The 17,411-nt window shown below is 40.5% G+C and overlaps 1 pseudogene; it reads left to right on the top strand.

Moving 5' to 3' along the window:
* The first annotated feature begins 16,646 nt into the window (after positions 1-16,646).
* LOC134320940 (5S ribosomal RNA) lies at positions 16,647-16,765 on the top strand (annotated as a pseudogene).
* Positions 16,766-17,411: the final 646 nt, after the last annotated feature.

Genomic DNA, 17,411 nt, shown 5'->3' with positions numbered 1-17,411 from the left:
ATTTATTTTTCCTCCTTGATTTCATCACGTCAGCGCACAAACACTTTGATCACTCGCTACTTGTTGACGTGCATTTTTGGACGTGGTATCATTAAACTTCTCGTCACTTCTCACGTGTGTTTTTGTTTAAAAAAACGGTATTCTAAATAGGTATTGGTATCGGTATCGGCAAGTACAAAAATACATGTACTTGTACTCGTACTCGGTTGGGAAAAAATGGTATCGATGCATCCCTAGTTTTTACAGATTTCACTAAACACTAAGTCGTCAGGGTCAAAACACAGAAATACAGGGCATGAGACGGGAGTAGGAGGACATCAGACCCCCAGAAGGAGGGCATGACAGTGAGTAGTCAGAATAATGTCCACTAGGGTTGCCAACTTTCAGAACTGGAAATAAGGACCACCCTGGGCTGGTGGGTTGGCGGGTAGGGTTGCCAACCGTCCCGTAAAATACGGAATTGTTCCTTATTTGGAAACGAAACGTCGTGTTCTGTATTGAACTGTGCTTTGTTCCGTATTTTTATCAATGGGAGAGAAATGCTGCAGATTAGACTGAGACAGGGCGATGTGTATGAAACAGAAGGAAACTGCTGCTACTGTGGGAATTAGAAAGCGTTTGGTTATTATTTTAAGTAGTTTTCACTTTTAGTCGTAGTAACGCCACGTGTGCGCAGGCATATCACCATAACAACCTGTTTATTATTCTGCTGTCGAAGTAGCGCAGTGTGCAGAGCGCATCGTACGCATTTTTCCGCCCTATTGTTTCGAATCCGACTTAGGCCCCCCAGATTTTCTCACTGCCCCTCTAAGCAACGCAGTCCAGAACCGGGGCTGCATGTCAGTGTGAAGATCGATTATGTAAAAATATTGTTTGCACTATTGAGAAAAAATGTTACATGATGTTCTTTATGAATGTTGTTTTGCCTAAATGGCATAACTGTCTTGGCTTAGTAATTGTAAACTAATGTAATCGCTGTCTAAGTAGTGCGTCCGAATAACCTCACTTATAAGTCGATGACTTATTAGAATCCTCTCTACTTATGCCAAGTTCACACTACACGACTTTCTGATTTGTCGGGTCGCTGTACATTTCACACTACACGACTGAATCTTTTGCACTCGGGAGTCTTTCAGTCGGTGTATATTTCACACAACACGACTGATCGGCGATAGGGGGTTTCACACTACACGACCTATCACCAACTGGAATCACAGGCGAGCTTCTCTGGTCTCCCAAACTACGTTTTGTCACGAAAACAAACGCGAGAAGTGACGAAGGGGTTTAATGATACCACGTCCAAAAATGCACGTCAACAAGTAGCGAGTGATCAAAGTGTTTGTGCGCTGATGTGCAGCGTAAAATCAAGGAGGAAAAATAAATGAATCTGAGTGGATTTGGCAACACGAACAGTATGGATTGTTCTATAGTAAGTTGGAGGTTAATTAATATTTTTGCAATGCAACGTTGGTGTTTTGTAGAGAACGATCAAGTCAGAAATACTGTAAAGCTTGTGTGTGTGCCGGTGTATTCTGATATAAACTATATTATGTCCCTGTCTATATTATGTACCGGTACCCTCCTCTCCTGCGTTTCCCCCTCACACCGTATCTTGCGTTCTCATTGGCTGTTCGACAGAGCACTCATTGCCAGACGTGCAACTGAGATCAGATACCTGACATGCTAGATATCTCAATCCGGTCGCCGAGCGCTCGGCAAGCCGGTCGGATCGAGTTGTTGGATAGTTCACACATAGCGACTGAGTGCCGAGTTTCGATCGCCGAGCGAACGCCGAGTTGCTCCCGAGCCGGCAAATCTAGCACCGACCAGTCGCCGAGCGAAATCTGGCCAAAAATCGTGTAGTGTGAACTTGGCATTAAGCAGCTGCCTATGTAGGCAGACAACAAGGTAGCTCACTAGGTTTTCGAACACACCCCATAATTGGTATAATTGTGATGCAACCAAATGAACTAGGAACTTGTCATATTAATTAATGTTCTACTCACCACATTTAGAATTTACTTGTGATTATTACAAAAAGGATTAAATTCATCTTTCATACTCTTCGCGGTAAAAGGGTGGTAAGCTGGTAATACTGGTCATGAGGCAGGAGTACACATTTAAGAGGACGCCAGTCCATTGCAGGGTACCACACACTTAAACCATTTAATTCACTCACACCTAGGGGTGATTTGGAGCCAATTTAACATCTACATGTTTTAGGACATAGGAGGAAATCAAAATAACCAATTAAAACCAACACAGACATTGACACATAAACATTCTCATCTTTTGTTGTTCTGATATACAATGTACACATGCTTTATTATTTTGTAATCATTGTTGGACGTAGGGTTTTATACTGACACAGGACAGTCATTGGTCCAGATTTGTTTTTTGACTCCATTTGCCTTTTGTATAAACTAAAACACATTAAATACAAAGCTGCATCTCTACAAGTAAGGAGTGAGGTTTGGCAGCAGTGGTGAAAAGTTACAACTGGGGAATTGAACACAACTAAATTAGAAAATGCATAAATATAATTTTTTAATCATTAAAGATCCAAGTGGTTCTCAGATTGTATTGTTTACCTTTATTTGTACCAGTAAAGCTTTAAATGTATTTGAACAATAAAGAACTGTGGACGAGAATAGAGAAATTCACATATACGTATTTTAGTGCTGTAATGCCAAACCTCAGTCAGTAGATGTAAAACAGGTCTCTATTTACAGATGCATCAGGGGTTCTATGATAATTATCGCATTATTTTGGATAATGGAGGTATTGATTCAGACCATCACTAAATAATGTATAATACATGCTATTCTTTTTTATGATTATTTTGATTTTGTCTCTAAACTAATTTCTGTTGGGATTGAAAACATGACATAAATCGTGAAGTCAGAATGTAGTTACTACAGAAAGGGTTTTTTAAAGCTTTGTTATCTCCAAAACCACAGTGATAAGCTGTATATATAGTGACTCCAGTAATCTTATCTGACCCTGACATATTTCTCTACATTAAAACCAGCTGAAGTAGCTTAGTGCTTTTCCTAAAGGAGGCTTACTCCAAAACAGCATGCAAGTCATTTGATTGTATGTAGAAATCCTACAAATGTTTCTATATCTATACTCTCTAAAGGTACCAGTATCAATGAATATTTATTATTATGCAATTTGGAAACACTCCCTTACTACAATCCTATAAGACTAGCAGACTAGCTAACTGTTTAATGAAGAGATTAGCTTTCATTTGTAACGGAAACATGTAAGCTGGATTTTAGTGTCTGACTCAAACCACATAGAACTGTTACAGAAAGTACACTACCAATTTTGTTGTCACAATTAGCAAGTGGTTCATAATTTTTATTTATTTGTGTATTATTATTATTATTACAATTGGATATGAGTAGTGCAATACTGTGCTGTCACTGGTAAGCTAAGGTACTTAATATAACCAGAATCATCCAACCAAGATTTATGATTTAGAGTTATAAAGCTTTGGTTTGTCGCAGTGTAGCCCAGTTATTGGGTAAAGAGATTAAATTAGCTGTCATGGCACTCCAAGACACTTTGCCGTCTGATCCCTTTGGGAAAAGCTCAGAATAGGTTTATATAACCCAGTTTCTATCTGTGAAAGTGGAATTTAAAATTAAATGAATGAAGAATTTGGTTCACTCTTTTGCCCAGAGGTAGGACAAAAAGCTTTGATCGCATTGACATGTTTCATGTTTCTAGGCACATAAAAGGCTGCTCTGTGACAGGTTAAGAGTATCTTCGCTCGTAAAAAAGGGTTTCAGGAAGTGGGATGACAGTTAATTGCTTTGGTAGAATCTTGAATAGAAACCTTTTTGACTGTGGGGTTAAATTCACAAATATAGATAGCATGTGACTGGCACATGGTCCACTAGGTTTCCCCTTAACATGTGAAAATGCATTCAGTTCAACTAAGATCTTCCTAAAAACTTTTGTGGATCTGGATTTATCTAAACGATTTACTGGTATTTTTTGTACATAGGATAGAAATCAGTTCATCAGTTTCACCAGCGATAACATACAATGTATCTTAATTAGTTTTCTTAAATGTATCTGATGTATTTACACTCAATGTATTTACACTCAATCCATCCTCATCATTAATAACGGCTCTGTAGTTATTCAATATATGTTATTCAATAAATGTAAAACTCAGGTTACCTTTAATCTTGGTTATATTTGTGTGGGGTTTTTTCGAATTTATATTGTTGAATTTTTATAGTGTGTATTTGATGTATAATGTACTAATAATTTCCTTCGGGATCAATAAAGTATCTATCTATCTATCTATCTATCTATCTATCTATCTATCTATCTATCTATCTATCTATCTATCTATCTATCCATCCATCCATCCATCCATCCATCCATCCATCCATCCATCCATCCATCCATCCATCCATCCATCCATCCATAATTTATTTGTTCATTCCCCCAAGGATGCAGTGAAAGGAAACAAAAATAGGGAATAAAATAAGCAACTAACAATAAAAATATTTGCAGAGATTTTAATTTATTATTATTTATTACACATTTAATTTATATCACAACATGCTGCACATTACCATAACATTGTTATATATGTACGGAATTGTGTAGATACTACTTGATTGTTAAATTTATACAACCCCAAATTAGAAAAAGTTGGGACAGTATGGAAAACGCAAATAGAATACAAATGCTTTGTTTTTTTGTTTATTAACGTCATGTTTTACACACTTTGGGTACATTCATGACAGGAAGGGTAGTCACTCATTACACAGGATTCATCAGTTCACAAGGTTAAATCGAACACAGCCATGGACAATTTAGTATATCCAATTCACCTCACTTGCATGTTTTTGGACTGTGGGAGGAAACCGGAGCTCCTGGAGTAAACCGATGCAGACACAGTGAGAACAGGTAAACTCCACACAGAAAGGACCCGGACCGCCCCACCTGGGGATTGAACCCAGGACCTTCTTGCTGTGAGGCGACAGTGCTACCCACTTAGACAGCGTGCCACCTTTTAGAGCTTTGTGCAGGCCACTGGAGTTTCTTTACACCAACTTTGACAAATGGACCTTTATGGGTGAAATGTTGTCACAAAGTTGAGAACATATTGCATTAGAAACATCTGAACTCAGTAATTAGGAGGGGCATCCACATAATGTCTGACATTGAGTATATTCTGTTTTCTGTATAAATACTGTGGCTGCTTGATTCAGATTCTGCAAGAAGCACTTTACCCATAATAGGCTCTCAAACATTTTCAACATATCACTCTTGAAATCAGTACACTGTCCATTCAAGGCCAGAATACAATACATTAGGCCTAAATCTTATACTCCCCACCCTGCTTACTTAATCATGGCCAGCTACCAATCATAACTCTGAAAGCTTTCTTTCCCACGCAAACCATTTCCACCCATCCTCCTACTCCCTATGATTTTCTCCTCTGCAAGCCAGTTCTCATTTAATCCAAATGAGATCTTTTGACGAACACTGACTTAAAGTGGCTTGATAAGGCAACATGGAAATTAAGTTGGCAGGGACCACAGGGTGTGCCACTTTTCTAACTAAAATAATTCATGGCACAGTTTTGGGGTCTGTCTATAATTATACCAATTACTACATTCTCAACACCAGTCAATATCAGTTGGGGCATAGATGTGTTGATTGTTGGGAAGGTGTGTCACTGCCAGGATGGCCTTGCCGCAGGACAAGAGGAAAAAGGGATGATGTCACTCAGCCAGCAGTATGGCATTCTGTCCCGAACATTCCCCGGGCCCCAATCTTCTTGCGCCAGTTTCCTTTCCGGCAGTCTGAGACTCCCACCCTCCATACACAGGCAGGATGTAACACTTTTGCCTACTGATTTGTATCTAAATAAACACTGGCAAATGAAACAATGTACATCTGTAAGGGAACACAGGCTTTTCTTCTCCACCCATACAATTGATATTAGGTAGATTGGCCAGCCTGTAGACTCTGATAAGCACTATGGGAGGGAGAGCTAAGTTTGGGAGACACTGAGAGGTCTATGGTGTATAGTATGGGCAGTGAGGGAAAGAATAAACTACAAACGATACTGTAAACAATGAGATAAACTTCAGGCAACAGTATCAGCAAGAAACTGTCTTTAGCATACAAGATAAGAAGCCTGTCAGAAAATTCATATATATGACCACTTGCGTTCCCTGCACACAAATCTGGCGGCTATCTGGCTGCAGGGGATTTAAAGGCTGGTTTGTGTTCTCACATGACTTGTAAGAATAATGAGAATTAGCCACCTTTAGCGACCACAGTACATCTGCAGTTAGGTCTCTGTTTTTAGACACAGAACTCAAAATTGTCTATTGTTTTACATTCTACGAGAAGGAAGCACTGCAGGTGGCAGACAGTGTGACATTGGTCAAAGGGGATGGAAAAGCTGGTAATGGCATTAAGAATTGAGCAGCAGCAGCAGCAGTCTCTCCCAGGTCGAAAGGTTTCCAGCTCTAAATTGAATTCAGTAAACAGTAATTTTACATTTTAACATTGTAATGTTGTTGTTACATAACCATAGCACTCATCCTATAAAAGACGATGCTATGTTTCACACAAGTTTTACACATCCAGGACTGGAGCAGTTAAGATCAGCTTTGTGATACCCAAATAGCAATAGCACTTTGTGTAAAGTTAATGCACATGTTCACATTTGTTTTCAAGGAAGTTGATTAAACAGTGAAATAATGTTGAAGTTTTTATTCCTTTTACTGCTTTTCATTTTCAGATTGTAACATCTACTCTTAGCAGTAACAGCTTATCAGAACTGTAAAATTTAGGCAATAAAAAGAAATCTTATTAATATTGAGCAGAATGAAGTTCACCCTATTGGTCCGGCCCTCCACAACAGTAACAGTTTCTTATGTGGCCCCTTGGAAAATTTAATTGCCCACCGCTGATTTAGAGATACATCATCAGGGAAAACACTTCCATTTCCAACACACGGGTGTTTATCGTCTCATATCACCCCCAGGTGAAAGCAGCGTCTCCGCAGTGAAAGCAGTGAAATTATATTTTATATGAAATCACAGCATATTTATATTTATATTACATTATATTCAGTCACAGCAAAAACAGTAAAAAATCAGAAATCAGAAAATTCTAACTGTCATTCCCCTTACATATAAACCTTTCGATTCAACTGTATGTTTAATTACACCATGGCGGGTGGCACGGTGGCTAAGTGGGTAGCACTGTTACCTCACAGCAAGAAGGTCCTGGGTTCAATCCCCAGGTGGGGAGGTCTGGGTCCTTTTTGTCTGGAGTTTGCATGTTCTCCCCTTGTCCACATGGGTTTCCTCCCGGAGCTCCAGTTTCCTCCCACAGTCCAAAGACATGCAAGTGAGGTGAATTGGAGACACTAAATTGTGAACTGATGAACCTTGTGTAATGAGTAACTACCGCTCCTGTCATAAATGTAACCAAAGTGTAAAACATGACGTTAAAATCCTAAGAAACAAGCAAATGACACCATGGCAGCTGATTAAAAATCATGGATCTGTTATTTAATGACAAGATGGACTATTTTTAACAAGTTCTAAACTAAAAAGTGTTACTTCTGACCCTGAGTTACAAATGTCATATCATTTTAACTACAGAACCTCAGCAAAATGTTAAGCCTGGACCACTGCAAGCTCCTCAAAGTAATACCATCCATTTACCCTTCTTGTCGCCCGAAATTAACCTTCATGGTCTTACAACACAAGCCAGAGCACAACATTCTTTTCCACATCCCAGGGTCATCAAGACACTCTCTCTATTTTTTTCTCAGGTTAAGTCTTTTTCACTGTCTCTAACTGGCGTCTAGTTATTGTAGGCTTATCAGCTAGGGTCAAGCATGGATTTGGCCATGTCCGTGGATAAGAGAGAGCAGGCCTCTGAGAATGCACTTAGCAAAGGTGCCTGCTGCATTTCTGTTAGCGCTCCCAGCATGTCCAGCTTGACATGATGTCTTTAACAGACCAAGGTCTCGACGGCCAGTCGCCACGGCAAGATGTGGACAAACAAGGTCAAAAATATCCCACCACTTAGAGATTCTGCGATTAGAACTGTCATTGGTTATAATAGTTGAAATTGATGGCAAATAGCTGTGTGAAAGCATTTATTTATTTATTAATTTATTATTAATTTTCACTGAACACTATATTCTGCTATGAGATGTAGTGGGTTCTGCAACACCCAAAACACTGAGCAAGCTGTAAATTTTTTATTCTTATATAGTATATTCCTATATCTATCTAAGTATCAAATAATATCTACAGTACAAAATAATGCACTTTACATTATTTTAAAATAATGTCATTTACACTGTTGTCTGTGTCCTTGTTTTCCTCAGAGTACTAGGACTTCCTTTCACGTCCCTAAATCATACAGATACGTGTTGAGTTTGCCATTTTCCCATTGTGAATTGTATCTGAGTGCTTGTGCTTCCCCAAATCCTGCAGTAGGTATGTAGAAGTGCTCCTGGTGAGGAAGTATAAATAAGTAAATAAATGAGTTTGTGATGCCCTTCAACAGTCTGGTTTCCTGTCCAAGCTGTATTCCCACCCTGCCTGCAGTATTTCTGGTATGGGCTCCAGTTTAGGATGACAGAATAGTACAAGGCACCACACTCATTCTCCCACACTCAGGAAAACACCTAGAGGCAATTGAGAGTAGCCAATCCACCCGACTGATGAGCAGCACCAAGGTCCCTGCTTTAAACTTTAGTGCTAGGTGCTGTCTGTGAGAAGTTTGGTATGTGGTTTTCTCACACCTCCCAAAAACTTTGCCCTCTAATTGTATGTAAGTAAAGGAGTGGGTGAATACTTTCCAGTTTTCAGAAAATACCCACATGCCAGGCTTCACACAGATATTCATTAAAGATGTCTATCAAGCCGCTCAGGTGGCGCAGCGGTAAAAACACATGCCAGAATCTCGAATATATTGTATCAAATCTCAGCTCTGCCTGCCGTCTAAGGCTGAGCAGCCACATGAACAACAATTGGCCTGTTGTTCAGATCTGGGTGGGACTAAGCCGGATGGGGTCTCTCTCCCATGACTGGCGCCTGCACAGAGATGAGAAAAGAGTTCTCTCAGGGTGCTGAGCTGCACTGCACTCATCAAAGTGCAGGTGATAAAATGCATACGGCTGCCCACGTGTCGGAGGGGCCGTGGGTTAGCTTAGTTCTCCTCAATCAGAGCAGGGATCGACTTTGGTGGAGAGGAAGCATGACGCATTCGGGCAATTGGACGCGCTAAAAGGGAGAAAAAGGGGAGAAAATGCATTTGAAAAAATAAAATAAATATATATACAGTATATATATATATATATATAAAAGATGTCTGTCAAAAATGGAACCCTGATCTTTTGGAGCCACCATGGTGCTGTTCCCTAAAGTATACAAAAACGTATACAAAAACATTTATGTGTGCAGAAGAACTCCAGCAATGTTGACTTGCTAAAGTACGTGGTTGGCACAGAGACAGACAAATAAAGGTAGGGGTAAAAGTAGAATAGTCTGTGGGGATTTATTCATGGGATACCATGCAGGCAGGTGTAGGCTGTGTGGTGGGGGGTGAAATAAGAATGGCAATCTCCTGTCACATCAAAATCCTCTGTTTGTAGGTAAGGCCTAAATAAAGGCAACCTGATCTGTGTGGAACTCACCTCTTGTGAACAGACCTTCAAAGCGACAGACCCGTTGTCCATCTGAGGCCTTTGTAATGGAAACCTCTGCTGTTATTTTGTCCTTTGCATTTTCAGGCAGAGCTATTATTGTTCTCAAAAGTCCCAGATGTGTTACCCAGGCAGGGGTAGAAATTCTCGCTTTCGCCTCTTTATTTGGTGCAAGAATGGCTCCTACTCCACCCAGGGTCTATTCTGTCCCAAGGTACTAACGCCCATTCATTTCACCGAGTCATAAATAGAAATTAGACTGAATGCAGTTAGGGAAAGAAAAGAAATATGTATCCCTAGAGTAGGCCTAGATGCCGGCATGGTGGTGCACGTGATATTTTTGGCAAAAGGGATAAACACTAGACAGGAGCGATGACGGTTCATGAAGATCACAGGGCTACTGAGCTGACAAGTCTATTGAACATTGATCTTAGTCTTGAGACTTTACTCTCCTCTGATGCTTATATTTTGACTGCCGTGAGTTTTGTACTTTGTTGTTTCTGGACATGACCCTTCATGCAGTCTTGTAGGCGTACTTTTAATGACTGTCAAACTGTTGTGGCAGTAAGGTCAGGTTGTAAATGGACTGGGCATGTGTGTGTTTGACTGATGGCTTGTATCCTGCATCACTATGGGAATGCACGTTCCCCTGCTAATTACTCGCCTGAATGGGTCTACAGGGACACTGTTAATGACACGTAACCCAATCTCAAAAACTCCTCCGCACACAGTGTATTTTAGAAGGAGGGTTTTTTGAGAAGGAAGAGAAGGAAGGCAAGGGTCAGAGTGGAAAAACGGACCTGCTAGCAAGGTCTACGTAAGCGGCGTTACGTGACACACTAAACCAACTGTTCAGGCGTAAAGGAATGACAGAGGCATGTCAACCCTGTCTTTAATTCCAGGGGCCATTATATGCCCCAATTGAAGTTGGGGAGGGGGTTGTTTTAGTAATGTAGTCATATAAAGGGCTGGTGAGTAGTGCTGTATATGAAAGGTTTAGGAACAATGACAGAGGGCCTCACTTGCAGCTGGTCTCATTAACTGCAGCCTAAGTATAATAATTACTGCTTTTGTCAAGACAGTGGTATGTTAATGACACGCTCTGCAGCGGTCAAATGATCGACTGCAAGAGAAGAGCTCTACATGCACAGAGTCAGCACCAGTGCAGTGGCAGGGTTGCATCAAGTCCTAAAGAATTGCGATGTATGAGCCTCTTTACATGATCGTATCCAAGGTGGATCCATAGCCTGGATTTACACCAGAGAGCGACAAAGTACCAAATGGGATTTGTGAAAGGGAAGTCAGGTGGAAATTAATGCGATGTTAGTGATAGTGCCAGACTGGACGGTTACTATCAGCAGTAAATTCCACTCACTGACTAATAATTCTTGACAGTAATGTAAAGTCATCTGTCCATGAGCTAAAGGGTTAATAATTGGTAATGGAAAAGCAATTAAAATATACAGAATTATTTTTTTTGGGGATGACCAGCTCAAAGACCTGGTTTAAACCCAACAAAGAGGCTCTAGTGAGTAATATGCAATAAAAAGCAGGCAGAAAGGGGGAAATTACTATTTTACGCCCCAATATGGCATCATTGCACAAAAGATATATTCAGCTTTGCCTACTAGTAAAAAATAACGCTTACTACACACCCACAAGAGACAAACCTTTATCGACATGTAAAAACAGGGTTATACATCGATCAGCCATATCATTAAAACCACCTCCTGGTTTCTACACACACTGTCCATTTTATCAGCTCCACTTTCCATGTAGAAGCGCTTTGTAGTTCTACAATTACTGACTGTAGTCCATCTGTTTCTCTGCAATGGTCAGGACCCCCACAGGACCACTACAGAGCAGGTATTATTTAGGTGGTGGATCCTTCTCAGCACTGCAGTGACACTGACATGGTGGTGGTGTGTTAGTGTATGTTGTGCTGGTATGAGTGGATCAGACACAGCAGCGCTGCTGGAGTTTTTAAATTCCATGTCACTGTCCACTCTATTAGACACTCCTACCTAGTTGGTCCACCTTGTAGATGTAAAGTCAGAGACGATCCCTCATCTATTGCTGCTGTTTGAGTTGGTCATCTTCTAGACCTTCATCAGTGGTCAAACGGACGCTGCCCACGGGGTGCTGTTGGCTGGATATATTTTTGGTTGGTGGACTATTCTCAGTCCAGCAGTGACAGTGAGGTGTTTATAAACTCCAGCAGCGCTGCTGTGCCTGATCCACTCACACCAGCACAACACACACTAACACACCACCGCCATGTCAGTGTCACTGCAGTGCTGAGAATGATCCACCACCCAAGTAATACCTGCTCTGTAGTGGTCCTGGGAGAGTCCTGACCATTGAAGAACAGGGTGAAAGCAGGCTAAAAAGGTATGTAGAGAAATAGATGGACTACAGTCAGTAATTGTAGAACTACAAAGTGCTTCTATATGCTAAGTGGAGCTGATAAAATGGACAGTGAGTGTAAAAACCAGGAGGTGGTTTTAATGTTATGGCTGATCAGTGTAGTTAAGCCTGTACATATTGCTGCCCATACCCATATCTTTAACATATCAGTTGTGTTTTTTTCCACCGGCGGTTTAAAGCAGTTTCAGATTATTGTGTTCATTAATGAAACAAGTTTAAAAGAGGCACATGGGCAATCCAGGACAGCACACTCTGTGTTAATCACTGAGGGGTTGGATTCATTAGTGGTGTGAAGAAACAGGTTCACACCCTCGCTGATCTTTTGGGTTTCATTTGCACCTTGAGCTCAGAAAAAATCGTAGCTATAAAAAATCTCCATAAGCTAAAAAAAGAGTGCATGATGGGAAATCTGTGTGCTGTAGATTATGTGACTGTGAGGGCATCAGGTGTTGAACTACAAGGATGTGAAAATTGAGATGTACATGTATGAATTGCCACAGGGGCCCATCGTGGATGTCAAAGCCTATTTCAAACTTACTTTAACCCTACAAACACAGGTCCACTATTATTTATGCTGATCAAAGTTTCATTTATGTCCTTCCAAAGTTATGCACAAATGCACTCACTTCTTTTCTAGCATTGAACAACTGACAAGGACATTGTAAAAATCTACCAACTTAAAAACATTAGTTCAAGGGGCCTTAACTTGTGCTTTATGGGCAACTTGTGACACAGCTTGTGACATGATAATAGCGTCAGCATAGGTGTACTTTAACCAATTAACAGTAAATTTGGGGGTCACGTTGGCAGTTCATGAACAAACCTTTGAGAGATTACTTAGAATAGAGCACATACAACTAAGAGAGTAAGCTGGCCAGCTAATGTTAGGTTGTTAAGTAAAATACAAGCTCTTGCTGACAGAGAATTTGATCTTTCACGTAATATGAAAATTATATTAGCAGATGATTAGCTTAGACTCTTAACAATGGGCCATGTTTCAAACCACATACTGCTATACACAGGATGTAAGTACACACTTGTTATTATTATTTAAGCATACTATTTAGCGTTGTATGGACCAAGGATGAACTTCAGTCAGTGCTGGTCTGATATATGCAAAAAGAAAATAAACCCTAGATGACTTACCAAAAATGGGCCATGTTTCAAACCACATACTGCTATACACAGGATGTAAGTACACACTTGTTATTATTATTTAAGCATACTATTTAGTGTTGTATGGACCAAGGATGAACTTCAGTCAGTGCTGGTCTGATATATGCAAAAAGAAAATAAACCCTAGATGACTTACCAAAAATGGGCCATGTTTCAAACCACATACTGCTATACACAGGATGTAAGTACACACTTGTTATTATTATTTAAGCATACTATTTAGTGTTGTATGGACCAAGGATGAACTTCAGTCAGTGCTGGTCTGATATATGCAAAAAGAAAAAACCCTAGATGACTTACCAAAAACCTTGAGAATTCTCAAAACTTTAGTTAATTAATACAAAAAATCTCATTAGAGGTAGGTTGGACAACAAGAAAAAAAACAATGTAGAATATTATAATAAAAGCATTATTAGCCAAATAATATTAACAAATCTGATGGGTGTGGTAGTTTTTACATTTTCAGCATTTAACAGACGCTTTTATCCAAAGCAACTTACAGTACTATGACAGTATACTACCTAAGCAAATGAGAGTTAAGGGCCTTGCTCAAGAGCCCAACAGTGGCAACCTGGCAGTGATGAGGCTTGAACCAGTGACCTTTCGATTACAGTCACACACACTGACCAAACAGTCAATTCTACCCTAAACAAAGGCCCCACATCAATCCAACCATTCATAATAATATTCCTACAGCTACGCAAGGACAGGAACCTTCATGAGATTCCAGGAATAGAAAAATCTGCCAGGCTGGACAGCCACGCTCCCAAAACCTTGATAGAAGCACAATGTGGACAAGATCTATTCTACAAAGTCAGGCCATTTGGTCATGCAGTGATTCCCGTGCTCTCCCATGGGTGCATACAGTATGCCAGTGCCCGGGCAGCCATAAATAAAAACCATGGGTTTCGGATATCTCTCTTGGGGGCTTCCTCTCTTCCTGTGCCACCCGCTTCAGAAGGGCAATATTATTCTGCCCCAAGCCTGAAGAATGACTCCATTGTGCTGGAGGCAGAATGCAGCCTTCCTCCGGGCCCACTTTACAGCCGCCTGTGCTTTGTTTAAACAGCATGGCCATTATCTGATCTCCACTGTATGTGCCATTGCTGTCAGCCATCAGCTCAGTACGATATCCCTGATAAGCAAACAGGTCCAGCACAGAGACCGGGTGGTCAAAGAAAAGTTTTAACAAAGAGCGGGGATTAAAAAATTCTTTATAAGTTTGATCGTTTCCCATGGCGATAGTCGGAATTGTTGCTGGAAAATTGTTGCCATCCTTCTTTAGATATGAAGGGTATCTATCAGTGGTTGGCATTCTACATTGTTGTATTGTTTGCAACATTATAAAGCAATAAAAGTAACTTTAAGCAGGGCGTGATACATTAAAATGGCCACAGTGAGTTTGGCTTCTGGATGTAGAACATTTTCTTATTTTAACAGCCTCAATTAAAAGTATGTGTGGCAAAATAATTAAACATGTTGTACAGCACACTCATCCATGTTTTAGGAAACATAGCTGCATGTTTTTGTGCCCTGGGGATAGCTTTCAATTCTTTTGTTCAAACTTGGGTAGGTTTCCTATACGCTGCCACACCTGTGTGTGCCCACGAGTCAGTAAGGGGTCAGACTGCCTGCCTATGCCTGTTCAACATTCTTTATACAATCAAGCTACAGCTCTGATAATCCCAAAAGGAATGACTTTGTAAAGGAGGGATCGACCTTAATCAAAGTCAACGTCTGCTTTAGGTTTATAAGAAGCATGCACGCACTTGCACTTCTTCTGCTCGGAATGGGTTCCAAAGAACCTTAAGCTAGTTTTCTTTTTAAGAAAACCAAACTTCTTTCCACTGAATATTGTGTTATTGCTAAGTCAAATACCGGATTTGATTTGTTATAGCCTAATAATATTGTATGGAAATAACTAATTGATTTCCGTTTAGTGGTTTGGTTTATATCAGTTTAGGGCAAGATCTGTGACCAATTACAGTCCAAACCCTTAAGAATTAAAGGGCCTTACGCTGGGACACAACAGCTTGGCAGTGAATAAGTGACCTATTGCTTACTAGTCCAGTACCATTACTGCTAAGCTACTACTGCTATGACCCATTGTTTGCATTATCACCCAACACTCTTCTTGTAATTATATTAAGTAAGGTAATGTAAGTGTTGGCCCACTGACTCCCGCTGTTGTTTAATAATAAAAGAAAAGACGAGACAGCGTGAGGGAGTGTCTGAGAGTTAGAGACAGAGACTAAAGTGTGACAGAAGGACATGTCAAAGGGTGAATCATTACTTCAGATGTCATAGGACAGACCTTGTCAACCATTTGTATTTAAAAACCTAAGGAAGTCCATCCTAAGAAAGGAAAAAAGTGGGAATGGAACACAACTTCTGTGATAAATAATCTCCATAATGCGTTCATGGAAAACAAAACTGAACAAAAAGACAGATGTCAGTGGAGCAAAGATTTACGTAGGCATGGAACATGAGGAGCTGAATGGAATGAATCTGCCCGTGCCTTTGTGTTAAGGAGGAGAAGAAGGAGGTGTCTTAAACATCTAGAAGCGTGCAAGCATGGGCAGCTGGTAGGATGTGTTGGCTCATGCTGTTGTGGGTGCTAAGGGGAGGAAGAGAGCGTGATAGAGCGGAACTCTTTTTCTCTCTGGGGATTAACGCTGAGGGAACTGACGGACCCTAATCCTTTGGCACGTTCTGATTATAAAGTGCTTGCACCACGGCAACCTGGAATAATCATTAACAAGCCCATCTGTCAATCAGGACCTCACAAGGTGGAGCAAAATAAAAAGCTGCATTAAAGGTTGACATGGTGCTGACAAGGTGCTGGTTGTTTGCCAGGTTTGTCGTTCTCAAGAATAGTTTTGGGAACACTGTGATCTGATCTGATCAAAAGTTTGTTGTCTTGTCTTGATCCCACCATAAGTTGAGCCTACCTGTAAACACTAGGTGCAAGGTAGGAATACATCCTAAACATGATATCAGTCCATCACAGGACACTACACTCACTCAGACATAAAGGTAATTTAAAGGAGCCAATCAAGATACTGGCATGTTTCTGGGAGGGGGGACAGGAGGAAATCATGAAACTTTATACAGTCAGTGACCTAAGGCCAGGATAGAGCCCAGATCAGCAAATCAAACCAGTACAAGTGCATAAGGTGTGATTTAGTTTGAACACTCGATTCTGTTTCTACAGTTGTAATGCATAAAGAATGATGCCTGGCATCATCTTGCTGAAATAATCATGGACTTCCTGAGAAAAGAGGTCACCTTAATAGCAGCATGTATCTTGTATGAATTTGCACCTTACAGCCATACCACCCTGAGGATGCCCGATCTCATCGGATCTTAGAAGCTAAGCAGGGTCAGGCCTGGTTAGTACTTGGATGGGAGACTGCCTGGAAATACCGGGTGCTGTAAGCTTATACTGTACAATAATTTCCTTTGGGATAAATAAAGTATCTATCCATCTATCCATCTATCCATCCATCCATCCATCCATCCATCCATCCATCCATCCATCCATCCATCCATCTATCTTCACACATATGCAAGTCATCCATAGCATGGGTACTGATGCACCCCAAAACCATGACAGGCTTTTGCACCTTTCACTTATAGTCTGGATGGTCCTTTTCAGGTTCAAAAAAAATTCGACAAACTGAACCATGAACCTATTTAACCACAGCACATGTTTCCACTGTCTTTTGGACTATCTGAGATGAGCTCAGGCCCAGAGAACTCTGAGGTGTTTCTGCATAGACTAGATATACATTTTTTTCTTTGTTGCATTTCGATTACATTTTGATGCAGCAGTAGACTGTGTAATGTGACAATGGTTTTCTGAAGTACTCCTGAGGTTTCTCATGGAATGCTGTTTGAAAGGTCATGCACATTTAACAGTGATTTCCGTTGTTGCCTTACACAGACTGAGATATCTTTGGAGTAGATGATAAAAAACTAAATTATTTGCACTCTAGCACTGAGAAAAGTTGTTTTTTAACCAATTGGTTTCTTATCATTGACTTATTATTGCTTGAAAAGACTGAGCTTTTGGTGGATCTTCCTT

This window comes from Trichomycterus rosablanca, chromosome 9 (assembly GCF_030014385.1).
Source record: "Trichomycterus rosablanca isolate fTriRos1 chromosome 9, fTriRos1.hap1, whole genome shotgun sequence".
Classification (NCBI taxonomy): Eukaryota; Metazoa; Chordata; class Actinopteri; order Siluriformes; family Trichomycteridae; genus Trichomycterus; species Trichomycterus rosablanca.
The sequence above is the reverse complement of the archived record's forward strand: the minus strand, read 5'-3'. Positions and strand labels throughout refer to the sequence as shown.